General features: G+C 49.4%; 1 long non-coding RNA gene across 1 annotated transcript; it reads right to left on the reverse strand.

Moving 5' to 3' along the window:
* Window positions 1–443: 443 nt before the first annotated feature.
* LOC132654090 (uncharacterized) lies at window positions 444–15,520 on the reverse strand. Its single transcript, XR_009591774.1, has 3 exons — window positions 15,367–15,520; window positions 10,225–10,310; window positions 444–628 (listed from the first exon to the last, which is right to left on the reverse strand). It is a non-coding gene; the product is annotated as an uncharacterized LOC132654090 (long non-coding RNA).
* Window positions 15,521–16,034: the final 514 nt, after the last annotated feature.

The raw sequence follows: 16,034 nt of genomic DNA on the forward strand, positions 1-16,034 counted from the left end.
ATTCTGTGGTGGGGGGAAGGGTGGCTGTGGCTTTGTGCCTGGGGAGGGTCCTAGGAAGAAATCAAGTGTCCTGTTACATTACTCTCCACCATATTCCCTTGAGCCAGGTCTCATTGAGTCTGCTCGCCTATTTTTCTGTATTTACTTTTCTGTTTTTGTTATCGGTTGTACCATCCCTACTAGGATGGCGGCCAGAAAGCTCCAGCAACACTCAGGTGTCTGTCTCCCCAGCATGGCTTTCTGTGCCAGTGCTGGGGATCCAGACTCAACAACTCGTGCTTGCAGAGCAGCCTCTGCGAGCTGAGCTGTACCACTTGAGCCCCTGTCGTTTTGAAGGAACGCTGATAGGCCTGTCCCTGGGGTTGCACGGATATCTGGGGATATATGCGCAGCCTTTACTTTGCTATTTTGTTTCCTTACCTGTGAAATAGGTGCATGCATACACACCAACATGCCCGAAGTATCTCACACATTCTGGGCAGTGATGCTCTGTGCCTGGCAGTCTGAGGGCTCTCCCGGTGACTGTAATCATTCCAAAGTTGGGGTGTAGACCAGGTGGCAGGCTATGTAGGGAACCTGAGACTTGGGGTCCCAGAGCCCTCATCAGCCATTGCATCTCTTCTCACCTCTGGAGAAAGAGGGAGGGAGGAGAGAGGGAGGTCAGGCCTGGAGACACATCACTCCTCGGCAATCCCTGAAAATCCCTCCCATGGAACTCATAGGCCCTACTAATCGGTCACATGGCTGACCTTGAGCACAGAAGCTGATCCACACATGAGTCTAGGCTGCCTCCTCCCAACTTGGGAAGCCCTGGGCCTGGGAAGCCTTTGGTCAGTGCTGAAAAGGCTTTCTGTGTTGGGAGGCAGGAGGTAGCTGCCATGACTACATCTGTCTGGGCTGGGCTGTCCACAGTGAGGCCTGGGTTAGTCCTGTCTGTGACCTCAGCCAGTGCTGTGAGCCCAAGCCTCAGTTTGCTCATCTGTCATATGGGGATATGATGGTGCCCTCTGCAGGTAGTGTGTGCATGTTGCTTGGCTAAAACAGAACTACCCTTTCCTTTGGTGGTGATTTCCAGGCCTTGTCCCTGCCCCAGCACCACAGTGTTTTTGTGGTCAGAGGCGTGTTCCTGTTGCTCACTGCTGGAATGCAGCACCCAGAACAGAGCACGGCCCCTGACTAATAGCTTTGTGTCAGTCAGGAACTGGGGAGAGGGGTGTCTCTGAGGACTGGGTCTCTGCCATGGGTCTGGTTCCTTTGTCTGTCACGACTGTGTGTGATGTGACACTGTCCCTCCTCCTCCAGGCCTAGGCTCTTCTGGATACCCAAGCCACCTGCTGCTGAGACTTCCGGGGCTGGGATGCCCCACCCCCAGGTCAGGCCGCCAGCCCTGCAGTCCTGGCGGTGGTGGCTTCTGCTTGCTGTGATCTAAGGAGCCTTCTGACAACTAGGGTGCCTTTTAGGACCCCTGCAAGTCCAGCCACAGGCCAAGCATAGAACCCGGCACCCAGGAAGTCCAGAGAGTGGCCCAGGGCCCTTCCCCATCCTTGTAATCTGATGGCCAGGTGATGAAGAGTCTCACATCCTCTGTGTCCCTTCCCAGCAAACAGCATGACCTCAGTGACCCAGAGGATATTGCAGGGGACAAGTTTCTTCTGAGGTTGGCTCACAGAAACATTGCAGCTTCCGGCCTGCTCTCTGGGACGACTTCATTGGGGAAGCTGGCTGCAGTGGGACAGACACCCACAAAAGGGAACTGAGTCGCCCCAGCAACAGCTAGCACACCAGCTCCAAGAGAGAGTGCATCAAACTCTCAGATGACAGCAGCCCTAGAGGACACCTTGGCAGTGACCCTATGACAGACTCTTTGACCACCTTCTCCTGTATTCCTGGCCAGAGCAAAGAGCACATGTCTATTGTTTGAACCACTCTTTCAGGATGATCTGATAGGTAACCAATACAGACAACGTGAACTCACATTATCCAGGGACAGCAGGATTTCAGGTCTGAAATGCCCCCAGATTGCCAGGGAATGGCCTCTCATTATATATCCATGGCATGTAGAGGCTTTGCATCCCCTGGATCAAGATGAGGGGGTGTGGCACCTAAACCCTAGGATGGGGACTTTGTGTTCCCAAGGAGTCAACATAAATGTTCTCAATGTTTGTTTACCACTCAAAAGCAATGTGAACTGTGCTCCCTGAAGGCAGAGGAGAGAACTGAGCCTCCCCGGTGATTCATAGGTTTTCCAGAACAACGCAGGCCTGCCTGGTGTGAGGATCCACCCCAAGGCGCTAGAAAACCAAGAAAGGCACACAGACATGGGAGACTACACACTGTGGCTCATTAGAAATTTACTGACAGAGGGTCCCAGAAGCACTGACCAACTGGTTGCCTGGTCAGAAATCTCAGTGGATTTAAAGGGTTTCTATTGGCTGCAATGTATCTGCTTATCTTAGGATCTGGAAGAGTTATTGATTAAGACTCACGGGACTGGAATGGCTTCATCTGCTTATGGTTTGCTGTGAGGCTATGCAGGAAAAGGTTAGGCAGGCGTCTCTCGTGACTCAAAATGGCTGCAGCCATGTCAAGTCAGCGGTGTTTCAGGAGAAGACGCTGAGGTGGTTCTTGGGATTTTTTTTTTCTTGCAGTGCTAAGAACACGCCCTCTCCCCACCAACACACACTCAGCCCTCTGCCATTGAGGTAGCTATACCTCCAACCTTGGCATAGTCTTCATCAGAGGTTGGTGCAAGACCTGCTGGGAAACAGGTTAGGTTGTTCTTTTTTATTACTGCATCCAACCTGGAAGCTGTTCCCTTTCCCAGAATTCAGGCACACCCAAGCAGGCTAGCCCCTCCCCACTGTGGTCTCAGAGCCAGGCCCAGGGAGGTGAACCAACTGCATCCTGCCCAATGGAAGTGCAGCTCCAGCAGCTAACACCACCTGAGCTCTCTAGGGTGGGTGCAAGTGTGCTCAAGAGCCCAGAACCTTCCACCACATGGTTTTTTAGCAAGTGACACAGTTTCTCACAGGGCTCCCATATTTGTCCTTGGCCCATGGTGACATTGCAGTTCCCTAGTGGGTTCCCTGTGGTCTCTCTAATCAATCAATTGCATCTTGTCGCTTTGCTGCTCGAAACCTTGCACTGACTCTCACATAGACCTCAAGATGTGAAGCCAGGTGTGGCTTGAAGCTTTACTGCCAGTCTGAGGCAAGGAGGATTGCTTTAAGTTTGAGGCAAACCCAGACTATATAGTGAGTAGTAGGCCTGCCTGGGGTAGCCAAGTGAGATTCGGTTTTAAAACAAACAGTTGGCGAGATGCCTCAGCTATTGAAAATGCGTGCTGTTCTCACAGAGGGCCCAAGCTCAGTTCCCAGCACCCACTCTAGGCAGCTCCAGAGGATGCAATGCCCTCTTCTGGCCTTTTTGGGTACTTCACTCATGTGCACAGACACATAGTTTAAACAAACAAAACAAAACAAAATAAAAGTAAGACTTGGCTGAGATTTATCTCAAGGGCAGATACTTGCTTGTCATGTTGGAGAACCTGAGTTCCATCCCCAGCATTGTAAAACAAAACACTAACACCAACCTCTCCGTGGTCTGTCTATCCCTCTCTCCCTTCCCTCCCTCCTTTCCTCTCCCTCTCTCTCTTTCTCTCGCTCGCTCTTTTTCTCCCTCCCTCTCTCTCTCTCCCTCTCTCTATGTAGGCCTGGGTGTCCTGAAACTTGCTATATAGTCTAGGCTGGCCTCAAACCCACAAAGATCTTCCTGGCTCTGCCTTCTGAGAGCTGCTATTAGAGGCCTGTACCACCATGCCTGGCCTTCTCTGCCCTTTCTTTTGAGACAGGATCTTACATAACACTGTTTGGCCTCAAACTCGTACTGGGGTTCATCACCTGACTAATTTAAGATTACAATAACTAGAGTTGGACAGTGGTGGCCCACACCTTTAGTCCCAGCACTCAGGAGACAGAGGCAGGCAGATCTCTGTGAGTTTGAGGGCAGCCTCATCTACAGAGAGTTTTCTTGGACAGCCAGAGTTACACATCAAAACCCTCTCTCAAAGAAAGAAAAAAAAAAGATTACCATAACCAGATCTAGTGATATTGGGATGGGACAAAAGAAACACAAACCTATTTATGACACTTTTTTAAAATATTGCTGAATTTTTATTTTTTAATTTTGTGCATCTATTACTTAAATCATGAGCTATTTTTGATTTTTAAAAAATATTTTATTTTTATGTATTTTGTTGGTATTTAAGTCTTGGGGTTTAGTGCTCATGGAGGACAGAAGAGGGCATCAAGTCCCATGAAACTGGAGTTATTAATGGTTGTGAGGCCCATGTGGGTGCTGGGACTTGAACCCAGGCCCTCTGCAAAAGCAGCCAGTGCTCTTAACTGCTGAGCCATATCTACCCCATCATTTTGATTTTAAAACTTTTAGACAGGTAGCTGGAGAGATGGCTCAGTGGTTAAGAGCACTAGCTGCTCTTCCAGAGGACCTGGCTTCAATTTCCATTATCTACAGGGTAGCTCACAACTGTCTGTAAGGCCAGTTCCAGGGGATCTAGTACCCTCACCAGCCATACATGCAGGTAGAACACCAATACACAAGAAATAAAAATAGATTATAAAAAAAACTTTAGATAGGCTCTTGCCATGTAGTCCTGGAACTCCCAATGTAGACCAGGCTACCTTGGTGACCCTCTTATTTTCTAAGGGCTGCTGGGATTCTCATTAACTCAGTTTTCATAAAATCAGGAGGAGACCTGGCTAGCCTGCAGTGCCAGGACTGGGAAAGTGAAGGCTGGGAGGATTGCATACCCAAGACCAGTACTACTAACTATACCCCAGCTGAATAGCAGACCAAACCCCAAATGTCTCTCAACAGCAGAACCAGAAACTGGCTCAGCCATAGAGCAGACAATTACTGATCAGCATCAAAAGGCCTGACTGCTACAGAACACTCACACTCATACACACATGTCACACACACACACACACACACACACACACACACACCCCTAAACTAGTCTCTTCATCCTCTGCCCTTCTGTTTAGGAACAGAAATCAAATATACTATATGACCCATTCACTTGAAGTTCAAAAACAGCCTGGCCAATCTGTGGGAGCAGAAAGGCATCTCTCACTGCCTCAGCGGGGCCAGGGTTCTCCCAGGAAAAGGGCAAGGCTCACTTCCACAGGAGAGATGAGAGCCTCAGTCAGAGTCCTCCCTGCAGGGAGACAACTAAGACAGTCGATTTAATAAAAAGAGTTGCTTTAGATTATGGTTTCAGATATCTTGGCCCATGACAGCCTGACGGTGCAACCCATCTAGGATGGTATAGGGCTGGTTCTGGCAAAACAAACAAGCAAACAAAACAAAACAAAACAAAAACCAACAAATTTTACTCCTGAAAAAATAAAAGAGTTGGGGAGTGGCTCAGGGGGTGAGAGTGCTTACCTACCTAGTGTGCTCAAGACCAAGAGTTCAGTCTTAAAGCACAGGAGATGGCTTAGCTGGTAAAAGCGCTGGCCTGCAAAGCCTGATGACCTGTGTTCTAGCTCTAGAATTTGTGGTGGAAGGAGAGGACTGACTCCACAATGCTCTCCTTGACCTTGTGCAAGTAGAGAGCTGCAGGAGTGAGTCAAACTTTGGGCTACGGGCATCCCAGAGAGGTAGCAAGGTGTGGTGGCATGGGTGATGCTGGACAGTGCATGGGGTGTAGAGGGATTTGAGTAGAGACTAAAGAGTCAAACGGGGACAAGGTGGGGTGCAAGGACAGAGTGCTGGGCACTTTTGGACAAGGAGAGAGGCAGAGAACTAGAAAGAGGGATGCAGTGGGTTCTAGGACTAGCACCATGTCAGAGCAGGCGATGGGGAGCCACTGAAGGTTCCAGGGAAACAGAAGCATAGAATAATGAGATGAAAAAGAATAAGAAGGGTGAGGTGGAGCCCAAAGCTGATTTATGACGGTACATGCTGTAATCTCAGCACTTAGGACGTAGAGGCATGAGTTGCATGCTGAATCTGAGCCAGCCCTGGTTACATGAGACCTTGCTTCCAAAATAATAATAATAATAATAATAATAATAATAATAATAAAGTTAAAATGGTAAAGAAACAGAGCTGTGGAATGAACAGAGTGGAGATATGGGCTCAGGGGACTTGTAGAATCATTTCACCAAAAGCAGAGGTGCTTTTCGTCCTCTATGGCCCCTTCAGCATTTTTTTCACAGTACCAGAGACCTCTGGGTCATCATTCTCATAGGTATCATGTAAAACCACTCAAAGAGCAATAAGTAAAAGAAAGCATGATCAAGAAGTTGGGCAGCCAGATGTAGCACATGCCTGTAATCACAGCACTCAGAGAGGTAGAGGCAGGCAGATCTCTGTGAGTTTGGGCCAGCCTGATCTACAAAACAGATCCAGGACAGCCAAAGCTACACAGAGAAACCCTGTCTCGGAAACATCCCATTCCTCAAAAAAAAAAAAAAAAAAAAAAAAAAAAAAAAAGTTGAGGCAGGGTTCCTGAGCCAGAACATTCTGCCCAGGCTCGTTGTGTCCGTGACTCGTGACTTCCTGTTGGATGAAACTGTTCATTTGATAAGATCTAGCATCACCTAGGAGACAAACCTCCAGGCAAGCCTCTGAGGGGTTCTCTAGATTAGGTAGGAAAATTCACTTGACTGTGGAAAGCACCATTCCATGGGCTGGTGTCCCAGACTGAATAAAGAGGAGAAAGTGAGCCAAGCCAAGAACTAGCGCTCACCTCTCTCTGCTCCCTGACTGTGGACACAATGTGACCGGCCGCCCTGGGCTGCTGCTGCCAGTTCCCCACCATCATACTTGACTTGTGAGCCAAAACAAATCCTTTCTTCCTTATATTGATTTGATCAGGGAATTTTATCATAGTAACAGAAAAGAATAACAACACAGCCTTTGAAGCCCTTTCCCTGTCTGAGACATTGGGACATTGTAGCAAATATGCCATCTCTGCACCTGCAGTCCTGGGACCAGAAAGCCCTACAATGTTTCACTCTTTTTTTTTATTTTTCTTTTTTTCTTTAGAACTTTAAGCTTTCTTTTTTGTTCTGGTTTTTTATAGGCTTATTTAGTTTTTTTGTTTTGTTTTGTTTTTATTTATTTATTTATTTTGCTTATTTAGTTTTATTGGGTGGTAGTGGCACATGCCTTTAATCCCAGAACTCAGGAGGCAGAGGCAGATGGATCTCTGAGTTTGAGGCCAGCCTGATCTTCGTAGTGAGTTCCAGGATATCAAAGGCTACACAGAGAAACCCTGTCTTAAAACACAAACACACACATTTTTTTAAATGTGTAAGTGTCGATTGTCTGTGTGGCAGTGTACCACCTGTGCCAACGAGACCAGAACAGATCCCCTGGAACTAGAGATACCGATGGTTGAGAACCCCAAGGTGGGTGCTTCGAACTCAGAACCTCTCTGGAAGAGTAGCCACTGCTCTTAACCATTGAGCCATCTCTCTAGCTTTACATTGTCTGCTTCTATACCTGCATCCGTGATACACTAGATTCATCAGTCCTGCCTAGGAGAGATTAACAGTAGTAGGTACTGAGCAAAATAATTACAACCCATATACTGGGCTATGACAGAAAGCTGCTCCCCACCCCTGAATGGGACAGTGTATGCACTCAGGACACTCACAGTGGTGCAAGGCAGCTGCTCCTGAAGTTGTCCTGAGTTGTGTCAAAGGTAGAACAGTGTGTGGCCAAAGGCAGTGCTAGGCCCCAGCTACGGCAAAACCTCACAGGTCTGAAGACTTGAGATGTCCTGGGCATCTTCAAAAAGGACCTTAGGGCAGGGCAGGTGGGGGCAGGAGGGTGGGTCTGCTTGGGGAGGCCCTGGTTAAAGTCTCCTTCCTGCTTGGCTGGGGCCTGTGTCCCTAAAAGGATGTCCTCCTCCTGAGGTCAGCTCAGCTCTGACACAGGCAATAACTTTGGGTTATAAGAATCCTCCAGAATCACCTTCTGCAGGTGCTATGAAGATTCAAAATGACTTAGTCTTCTTTAAAAATAAAAATTAAGCTGGCAGTGGTTGTGCATGCCTTTAATCCCAGCTCTTGGGAGGCAGAGGCAGGCAAATCTTTGAGTTCAAAGCCAGCCTAGTCTACAAAGCAAGTTGTTCCAGGACAACCAGGGTACACAGACAAACCCTGTCATGAAAAAATAAAAATAAAAACGAAAATTAATTTAGGGGCTGGAATGTGGATCAGTTGGCAGAGTGCTGGCCTAGCATCCAGGAGGTCTTGGGTTCATCACATGATTATTTTAAAGTATTTTGTTTGTTTAGTTTTGTGAGACAGAATTTCTCTACGTAGCCCTGGATGTCCTGGATTCACTCTGCAGACCAGGCTGGCCTCGAACTTAGAGATCCACCTGAACACAGGCAGGTGCTTCTCCAGAACTCTAGAACAGCAAGCTAAGCTGGGGATGGGGTGCGGCTCAGAGAACACTGGCCTTGCATGGTCTCCCAGGGTACTCCGGGCCTGAAGGACTCGTTAGCTCTGATCATGAGGGGACATTTAAGCCTTACTGAGGAGCTGGAAGAAGGCTAGAGGGAGCAGGCCCTGTGCAACTCGGGAATGCCAGACTCAACCTTGATCAGCGCGTGCGAACCAGGTGACAAGGTTCACCTGAATGGGGAACCCATGACAGGTCTGAAACAGCCCTGGGCCCCTGACGTCAGCCACAAATTCTTGATCCCAGGCACTGTCCCTCTTCCTGAGTGCCCTGGGGTCAGATGGCCAGGATTCCACTCCTGCCTGTGCGGGCCTCTCCCAGGTGTCTCGGGCTTTACTCTATTGGTGAGGCTGCCCTTCGACCATTGTGAGGAAGCAGAGGAAGGAGGGTGCTGACGGTCCTCAGCCAGAAGTGTGGGGACCCGTGAGCATTCCTGTACCTGCAGCCCCTTCCTTCCCCGCCTGCCTCGGCCTGTCCTGATTAGCCAGGGTCTTGCCTTCCAAACAGCCCCAGAGTGTACCCGCTCACAAGTGCTGTTTTGGGCTTTGGTTTTGTTTTCTTGAGACAATACTGACCTGGAACTCACCTGACAGCTGAAGATGACCTTCACTTCCTGCCCTCCCACAAGTGCTGGAACGACAGGTATGCGCTGCCACACCTTGGTTTATACAGTGCTGGGGACTGAACCCAGCACCCTCTGGATGCCAGGCAAGCACTGTGCCGCACTCCCAGCCCCTAAGTTAGATGTTTGTTTTTCAAGTTTTCATCATCTTTAGTTTTTTTGAGACAGGGTCTCTCTACGTAGCCCTGACTGTCCTGGAGCTCACAGAGATCGGCCTGCCTCTGGAATTAAAGGTGTGTACCACAACACCCTGCTTTAAATATTTGTTTTTATTTTTTTATGTGTGTGTGTGAGGGTGCCTATGAGGTGGGTGTGGGGTGTGGGTGAGGGGAGCTTGGATCTCCTGGAGCTGCCCCACGTGGGTGTTGGGAATCACACAAACAAGCAGCACTCCTAACCACCGAGACATTCATCGCCCTCAGCGGCCCCTTAGATTCGTTATTTTTAAATTTTAGTTTTTCAGAGCATTTTTGAGGGGCAGGAAGATGGGCTGGGGGTGTAGTTCAGTGGCTAGAGTGCTTGACTGGGAAGTCTGGAATTCTTGGCTTGGAATTCTTGGTTGGACCCCTTTCACTGCTTGGACTGAGCGTGATGGTGCATACTTGTAACACACTCAGGAGGCAGAGGCAAGAGCTCAGAAGTTCAGAGTCATCCTCAGCTACACAGCCAGTTGGAGGCCAGCCTGGGCTACAGGAAGCCCTTCCTCCCTAAAATGAGAAGGAAATGTGGTCATAGGCCCTGACGCAGAAGATGGCCAGATGATGATGACACAGGGAATGCCACAGAGAGGTAGAGGCAGAGGAAAGACAGATGCAGACCAGGAAGTCCAAGGGATTATAGAGCCCATTATAAACCTAGATCAGAATGAAAAGGGGCAGCGCTGAGAGCGCCAGCAGAGCCGGTGTTTTATCTTGGGATGCTAGGCCTCCAGAGCAACAGAACAGATCCACCGAGGTTGCAGCATCCTCCGGAGCTTCAGGGCCTCAGAGATTAAGCTCCACTGAACACCTTTTCCAGATACACTTTCACATCACTTGCACACGTTTTGTGAAAAAGTAAAATGCCCATAAAAATGAAGACCTTGCAAAGTTACCCACCTGGCTGGATGCGATCACCCGATGGCTCCTCGTTGGCTGGAGACGTTTGCTATGCATGTGAGGGAGAGACCCAGGGTGCAACAAAACTAAAACAGAAACCAAAAACCAGTAACAATAAAGCCACAAAATGAAATTAAAAAGGGGACTGGCAGGGCAGCAAAGGGGGTCAACAGGTAGGCACCTCGCTGAGGTAGCTTCTAATTGAAAAGAGGAAAACCCCTTATTGGCTGGAATTATCTCTAGTGATTAGAGCTTTCATGGGTGGGCATCTCCTCCTCTCTGCTCACTTTGTCATTACATCTCGGGACATTCAGACCCAGTAAGGTTGGTTGATCCTTACATGGCACAAGTGGAACAGCTATTAGGTGCTTTCCTTGTGTGTCGGCGGGTGGCTGGGCTCACAGACAGCGTGGGCCACACATTCTAAAGGCCAAACTAACAGATTGCCCTGTGTGTCCTAAGCAGTGATGGCAGCAGCTCAATGGATTGCAGAAAGGTGACATTTCTGCAAAACTTGGGGCCCCAGGGCCAAAAGCTTTCTCAGTAGAAGACCACAGCCTAAGGGACACCTTTAGATTCTCATCTTTCTTGTCTGGCTGGACGGCTGGTGAGAAAACCACTGTTTGTGCAGGGAGCCATGCACACACTGACCACATATACAGTGATCAGTCCAGGGTAAGCCAGAAGGCATTAGCTACCAGGAAGGCATTAGCTCTATCCTCCTAGGTGACCTGATCTACTTTTACTTTTGCCCCTCCTCTCCCCGACTCCTCCTCCCCATACTTACTTCTTTTTCTTATTTCTTATAAATGCCTGTGTATCCCAGGCAGGCTTTGAACTTACTATGTAGCCAATGCTGACTTTGAACCTCTGGTTCTTTGGCCTCCCCCACCTCTGGGATTGCATACATACATACTAGGCATCAAACCTCTTTTCCACATCCCACTGTCATCCCCTGGGGTCTTTGTTCATTCCTGCTGGTTTGCCATCATTGCCAAAATACTCAAGGGCATTGGTCTTCACTGCGTGAAGACACAGACCTTCACAGTGACCTCAGCTGGGGCTCTGCAGCCATCTTCGTTTGCATCAGTGCTCAGAGGCTTAGCCTGGGGCTGGTCTCTTGTCTAAGGTAACAGCTGATAAGGGACAGAGTTCAAGACCTTACAGCTGTCTCTGACTCCGGAGCCTACATTTGCCTCAAAGCTGGAAACCTCAAGCCTGAGGGGCCTTATCAGCCTTGCTGTGTGTCTGAGCATAAATAACTCACTGGTGTGGAGTCCGGTTCCTTGGGGAAGTGATGTTGGGGGTGTGCCTGGGGTCACCTAAGAGTTGAGGGGTTCTGGGATTGTAGCAATGGGAGTTGGACCAGTCTGCCCAGGCTCAGATGACCAGTCCCAATGGCCTGAGTACCCAATCAGGGAGGCCTTGGATCAGGCCATAAGTGGGCACAAGGAGAGCAGCCTCCTTGGCTTTGTTTATTGTCTGGAGGCTAGGAATATTTTGAATTGTTGTGTTTAGGAAGGGAGGGGAAATACCCAAATATAAGAAGGCAGCCTCAGAGAGGCTCCAGCAAGAATGTGGAGGAATTAGGACAGAGGAAGTGGGCCTGCCTGGGTATGTCTGGGCAGTTACGATGTTATAGGGCACCCAGCAGCCCTGGGCCAACGCTTGAGTCCTGATGAGCCATTCACATTATTTGGAAAGCTTATTTAACAATTAGGCAAACCAAACACAGTGGCTCATACCTGTAATCCCAGCACTTGGGAGGCAGGAGGATTGCTGTGGGTTTGAGGTTAGCCTGTGATGCATGAGACCCCGTCTAAATAAGCAAAAAGAAATAGTTTCACACTCAATTAAACTGGAATTTCTGGTGAGGAGGAGACAAGCACCAGTGTTTCTTTTTTCTGTTTTTTGTTTTGTTTTGTTTTTTCAAGACAGGATCTCTCTCTGTAGTCCTGACTATCCTGGAACTCTATGTAGACCAGGCTGGTCCTGAACTTGCTGTGCTCCTCCTGCCTTGGGAGAAATGGTGTCCTCTACCATCCCTGGCTGGCACCACGGTTTCTTGAACTATCCGGGTGATGCTGCTGTGAACTGCAGAGGTTCAGAACACCTGCGGAGGGTGGAGAGGTGGCCTGACTTCTAGCACCCATATTGTGCTTCACAACCTCCTATAACGCCGGTTTCAGGGGATCTCATGCCCTCCTCAGCACCAGGTGCATGCATGGTACATATATACACATGCAGGCAAAATACACAGAAAAATTAAGAGAGAGAGGGAAGGAGAGGGAAAAAGGGGAGGAAGATGGAGGGATGGAGAGAGGGAGGGAAGGAAACACACACACATACACAGAGAGAAAAAAGAGAGAGAGGGAGAAGGGGCTCTCAACCTTGAGCAGCCAGGGAACCCCTGAAGATTTTCATTAGTGGGATCAACCCCTCCACATACATACTGATTTCATTTTCAGGAGGTGGAGCCTAAACGTGATTTTCATCCCAGTTCCTCCATATTTTGGCTTGGGGCCCAACCTCTGAAAACCCCTTTCTGCATTCCTGAATCCAATGGAATGGATCTGAGCCCCTGAGCCCCAAGATAGAGAAAAAATAGAGAATCTGCCTAACCCAAACTGGTTCCATCAGATCTCCATGTTAATAACCCTAGAGGGTAATTGACATCTTTTGAATTTCTGTTTGAGAGAGGGGGCTGGGACTAAGCCACCTTAGATAATGGAGCTTGCCACATAAGGGGACAGTGAGGCCACTGGAGATCTGCTCCAGGACACAAACTCAGGGGCCTCCAGGGAGAGGAGGGGGCTCTGTGGACGGCCTCGTATGCACAGTGCTAGACGGAATGGGGCAGTTTATGTGGGAATGGCTGCAGGCAGGGGAGCTCCACCTCATACGTAGTTGCTGCACTGCAGCTTCAGACAAGGCCCTGTCCACCTAGAATAGGCAGTAGAGCAGTGGGGACACATAAACAGGCCAGCGGGCTAAAGGACGGGGAACAGTCACCTGGGTATCCAGGTTAGACTGAAGAGAGGACGGGGCACAGGCAGGGACATGAAGGACTCGAGTATGGGCAGGTGGCTACCTGAGAAGCCAGGTGGGAGACCAAGCATCTGAGATCCAAGGGTGCTGTTAGTCAGTCAGGGCCCCAAGAGTCACCTTGAGAAGGACTGAAGGGAAAGTGCCCTGTGTAGGGAGCCGTGGTGAAAATGGCTCTGAGGCAGAGGAGTACCAGGAGTCCAGAGTGCCTGGGAAGCCGAAGGAAGGAGTGTGTGTGTGTGGGTACGCGCGAGCGTGCGTGTAGGTCAGAAGAAAACCTTTTAAGATCTTTTCTCTTTTTATGTGGGTATTAGGGATGGAACCCAGGTCTTCAGGCTTGGTGGCATCCCTTCCCTCTATCTATGCATGTTTGTATACAGTGGTGGGTGAGGTGGTGTTTTTCGCATCTCATCACCTTCTCTAAGTACTGTAAGTCAGCTCTACATGGGCTGTGGGGGGTCTCCCTGCAGGGCACTTGCCTAGCCTGTGCCAGACCTCAGTTCTAGTAGGCACTGCCAGAAAATAATAACTGTAATAGCATAATACACTAGAAATGCTGCGTTAACAGTTATTCTACCAAATGTTTCAGGGAATAATAACAAGGAAAAGTTCTGTATATGTCCAATAGAAATGTATTTTTTTTTTCTTAAAAAAGATTTTTTTTGGGGGGGGAGGGCGGTTAAAGTCTAAGGTAGCCCAGACTGGCCTAGAACTCTTCACGGAACCAAGGATGACCTTGAACTTGTGATCCTCCAACCTCCTAGGTGCTGGGATTATAGGCATGAGCCACCAAGTCTAGTTAATATAGGGTTGAGGAATGAACTCTTTGTGAGTTCTAGGCAAGCACTGCACATACTGAACCACATCCCCAGCAGTCCTTTTTCCTTCGCTTAATACTTTTTAAAATTTTTTATTTTCTTTTTGTTTATGTGTATATATGTGTTTCTGTGGGTGGGTATGTGCTTGGTGCTGGAGAAGGCCAGAGGAGGGTACCAGGTTCCCTAAAGATAATTACAGACTCTCGTGAGTCCCTAGATGTGGGACTCTGGGAACTGAACTCTGGTTCTCTGCAAGCGCAGTATTCTCTCTCTTTCTCTCTCTCTGTTTTTGTTTATGTTTGTTTGTTTCTTCAAGCTAGGTAAGGTTTCTCTGTGTGCCCTTGGCTGTCCTGGACTCACTTTGTAGACCAGGCTGGTCTTGAACTCACAGAGATCCACCTGCCTCTGCCTCCCCGAGTGCCGAGATTACAGGCGTGTGCCACCATCTGGTTGAGCAGTATTCTCTCTTAACCACTGAGACATCTCTCCAGCCTTTTGGCTTAATATTTTGGTCCATACCTGGATGCGAAGAGAATGGGGTGGGGAAAGGGCTGCAGAATCAAAGGCCTGTGTATGCCCCCTGCAAAAAGCATTCAGACGTGCATGCCTAGCTAGACTCCTGGCCTTCTCAGGTCAGGCTGCAGAGCCAATCCCTCCCAGGGGACCAGGGTTGGTGCTTCTGCTTTGCCTCTGTCTTCCCCTCAGGAAGTGCTTGCTCTTCAATTCTCTGTCTGATTTTCCACATAAATGAAACCCACAGGGAGTCTGGCTTCTCTCACCCAGGATGTTCTGGGCTTCCTCGTCCTGCGCATCCCAGGAGTCCTTTTGCTGGAGCCGCAATCATTCTGCATCTATTTTCCAGTTGATACAACCAGACTGTTTCCATTTTTAGCTGCCTTGAATTCTGCGGCCATTGACGTTCTTGCACAAGTGGGTAGGATTCGTAGTCGCAATACCTGGGCGTGGGGTTGTTAGCTCACAGGCCAAGAGTTCAGCCTCACTAGAAACTTCTAACCTTATCTAAAACTGCCAGGCTGCTTTTCAGAGCGGCGGTGCCCTCCCCTGTTCTCTGCGGGGAGTGGAGATGGGCTGGGGTGGGAGGATGGAGGCGGCCCCTGCAGTCACCCCCAGGGAGCTGGAATGGCCATACAGCAATGTCCACTTCCTCGAGTGTCCCTGGTCCCCTGCAGTTATGCCTCTATCCCTGATACCTTCCCTTCCTGCCTCTGGGGCAGTCTGCTGCCTCAGAGAGAGGAGGAAATGGGGCTCAGGGACTTACCTCCCCAAGACCACATCCGGAGATGGTTTCCCATGATCCTCTGCGCTGGTCACATGCTGGGGCACTTTTAGGGAGCCAGCCTCCTGGGTGCTTCCTGCTTAGTGCTCCAGCTTTAGCTGAGTCCCAGGCTGCAGGAGGCCAATGGGCAACACGCCTTGGGTAGGGAGGAAGCAGCGTGAAGGAAGCCTCAGGAGTGGGAAAGCCCCAGTCACATGGGCGTATGGGTAGAAGGAGCACTTTTATATGCCCAGCGGTGGATTGTGCCCGAGACCCTGCTTAGCGCTTCCCATGAATCATCACCTCCACTGGCTCCTCACAGCAGGGAGGCAGACCTTGTGTTTTGTTCAGTCTGGCTGTGCAGATCAGGACGGTGAAGCACAGAGAGGTCGTGTTCTTTCCTGTAGGACACACAGCCCATGCTGGATGGATCTGGGATTTAGAAGCGTACAAGAGGAAGGTGGGTAGGCAGCAAGCAGGCTCCTGAGAGCCAGGGTTCTCTGATCAGGTTCTGGGGTGTGACCACTGATACATAGCTGAACCTGTGGACACACTAGAGAGGGATGTCTAGGAGAAAGTGATGAGGCTGGGAAGAGGCCCACCCACCACCTAACAGCCCTGTTTGTCTCTTCAAGGCTATACTGGGTATTTGTGCTCTAAATCCTATGAGG

The sequence above is a fragment of the Meriones unguiculatus genome, chromosome 5, assembly GCF_030254825.1.
Source record: "Meriones unguiculatus strain TT.TT164.6M chromosome 5, Bangor_MerUng_6.1, whole genome shotgun sequence".
Taxonomy (NCBI): domain Eukaryota; kingdom Metazoa; phylum Chordata; class Mammalia; order Rodentia; family Muridae; genus Meriones; species Meriones unguiculatus.